The 2,833-nt window shown below is 49.7% G+C and overlaps 1 long non-coding RNA gene across 2 annotated transcripts; it reads left to right on the plus strand.

Annotated features, from left to right (window-relative positions):
- The first annotated feature begins 463 nt into the window (after positions 1-463).
- On the plus strand, positions 464-2,552 carry LOC114053939. Of its 2 annotated transcripts, none has more exons than XR_003570431.1 (2): positions 464-673; positions 1,761-2,552. It is a non-coding gene; the product is annotated as an uncharacterized LOC114053939 (long non-coding RNA). The 2 variants fall into 2 exon arrangements; XR_003570432.1 differs by having other exon boundaries at positions 1,806-2,552.
- The last annotated feature ends 281 nt before the right edge of the window (positions 2,553-2,833 follow it).

Consider the following 2,833-nt stretch of genomic DNA (forward strand, 5'->3'; position numbering starts at 1 on the left):
GCTTTGTCATCTTGTGGGGAAAACTAAATGCTGTTTTACTAGGGAAGGAAGAGGCATGGATCAAACCCATGTCCAGGAGAAATTCTGGGAGACATTAGTCCTATCACACAGGACTTGGAATTGAAATTTCAAAATGTCTTGGTGAATTTGACACTAGCCCTTTATCAATTCACTGTCAATAGTTTTCAGATTGGGAAAAAGGGAATGAAATGGCATCGTGGGCCATGCTTTTCATTATTCTCTTAACACAGCATTTCCTAGTCGATTTTGCAGGGGTGCACACATCGATAATTCCTGGAGGAGGCGCGCTTGAGATCCCACAAAAACACAACACTGACTGCCCTGGATGTTAAATCACGGGCGCCCCGCCCCCTTCCCACACTGCACCTGCCGGGGTCACCAGCCTCTGTTTCCGGGGCTTGTTGAGTCACTGCACCATTTCCGCCCCTTCCTCAGCCAGACCCGCCAGAGAGAAACCGGGGCGTCTGCCCTGGCTGACTGAGCCTAGGCCGTGCCTGGGGGCTGAGGGAAACAGGGCCTTGGCCTTCTCTGGCCCAGCCAGGGGTCGCAAGGGGAGCCCCCGTCCCCGCCTGAGGCCACAGGGCCCCCACTCTTCATCATCCTCGAGTTAGCTGCGTCCTCTCCATAATTAGTTTGTGTTCCATTGGCTGAGGTAAGCCCCCCCTCCGGATGTGACGTCACAGCAGGATTAGTAGAATCTTGGCCCAGCTATGGAGGGGCCGGGTAGAGCTGCTGCTGGGGTCCTCACACCGTCCCTCCCCCTCCCCCCGTACCACACTTTATTCCTGGGCCCCTCAGACTCTTCCCCACATCCCTAGGTCTACCTCCCTGACCAGGCCTGCCTGGGTGTGGGGGGGTGGGGCCGCCGAGAGCCCTTGTGGGGTTTCCCCTCCCCTTACCCCTCCTCAGGTGTCGGGGGCTGAGTCCAGAAGGGGGGGCCTAGCGGTTCTCTCGGTCCCTCCTGTCCTGGGGGTACAGAGCGCATTGGGGAGCGCAGCCCCACCCCATTCCTCCTTTCCGCACTGTCCCTGTCCTTGTGCGGCTGTTTTTATCCCCGCGTCCAAGGGCGCCCTACTTCCCTGGACTTTGTCGGGGAGACCCCGTCTCAGCCCCTCTCTTCTCCTCCTCATTTTCCCCTCCCCCACCCCATCTCCCCGACCCCCAGAGAAAAACAAACCCCTGTTAAACAAGGAGGCCCCCTCAGCTCCCCCTGGGCCGAGTCTGCCAACGCCCTGCCTCGTTCCCCTCCCGAGTCCTTCTCCTCGGTGTCCCCAGGGAGGGTATGGCCTTCCTGGGCCCCTGCAGGGACCCGGCCTGAAGTCTGTCAGCGGGGCACAGACTCGCCCTTTTAGGGGTCTCTGCCTCTTCCTGGGGGTCCCCCCTCCCAGGGACCTGGGTGTGGGAAGAATGTGTCTTTGTGGGGGCCAGGTTTGTACCCCCCCATCCCAGACCCCTGAAGAGGGACAAGGGACAGTTCCCACCCAGGACTTTCACCCATGTACCTGGCTCCTGCAGACCGATGTTTACAAAATTTTAGGAAATTCAGTTTAAAATCTATAACCAGAACAATAACAGAAGCCTCACAATAAGTACCCAGGGTCCAGAAAGACAGATTCTGTTATGGATGAAATCCAGATGTGCATTTCTTTCTGGATTTTAATCTATAGACTCTCACAGGAGCCATGGGTGGCTGACATGATTCATCTTCAGTCCTCTGAACTTAAGATTTATCATTGCAGCTCCTCCTCCTCTTCCTCACCATCATCCTCCTCCTCCTCCTGCAGCTGCTACCTCTCCCTTGGAGGGGACCATCCTGGTGCCGTTTTTGTAAAGCAGTGGCTGAGGAGACCCCGGGACTCGCCATGGACAACAAAAAGCCAGGGGAAGGCGTGGAGACTGAAAACAACGGCCGCATTAATTTGAAGGTGGTAGGGGAAGATGGTTCGGTGGTGCAGTTTAATATTAAGAAGTACACATCACTTGGTAAACTAATGAAAGCCTATTGTCAACGACAGGGTTTGTCAATGGGGCAGATCAGGTTCCTATTTGATGGGCAACCAATCAATGAAACAGATACACCTGAAAAGTTGGAGATGGAGGATGAAGATATAATTGATGTATTCCAGCAGCAGGCAGGAGGCCCTTACTAGAAAGAGAACATGTAACTCTGCTCCAGAACTGTGCTCGCAAGGAAAACAATACATTCATAATTAGAAAACCAAGATTTGGTTCATCCACATTCTGACTACTGCAGTATAGTTTTCTCTCTTCTTTGATGCCCTTCCCCCATTCCTTTATCGTACATAAAGTAACTGGTGTATGTGCACAGGCATAATGCGTGTTTTTTTTTTTTTTTTTAACTAAATGGCTGATGGTATGTTATGATCAACATCAAATGGAGATGGGGAGGGGAAAAAACAAACTGCTTCTGTGAAAATATCTGTTTTCTCCATTAGTGGCATGCTCATTCAACTTTTATCTTTATATTCCAGTAAGTTATTTTGCTCTCACTGTTTAACAACAACAAAAACCCACCAAAAATCCTTGCATACCTTGTTTGATTGGATAATTTCAGTGTTTTTCTTTTATCATTGTAAAACCAAGGATGATTTTGTAACTTTTTTGTAAGTAACTGTTACATGTAGGGCAATCTCTGTTTCTCAGTAGGGATAAATTACTATAAAAAAATGATCCTAGATAGTTTTCCCTTCAAGTCAAACATCTTGTTGTTTAAATAAACTTCTTGTTTAAAATAAAAAATAAAGATTTATCATTGCATTAATTAGAATTCCAATAACTTTCAAAATCTTTT

This window comes from Vombatus ursinus, unplaced genomic scaffold, assembly GCF_900497805.2.
Source record: "Vombatus ursinus unplaced genomic scaffold, bare-nosed wombat genome assembly UNPS02004206.1, whole genome shotgun sequence".
In the NCBI taxonomy this organism is placed as follows: Eukaryota; Metazoa; Chordata; class Mammalia; order Diprotodontia; family Vombatidae; genus Vombatus; species Vombatus ursinus.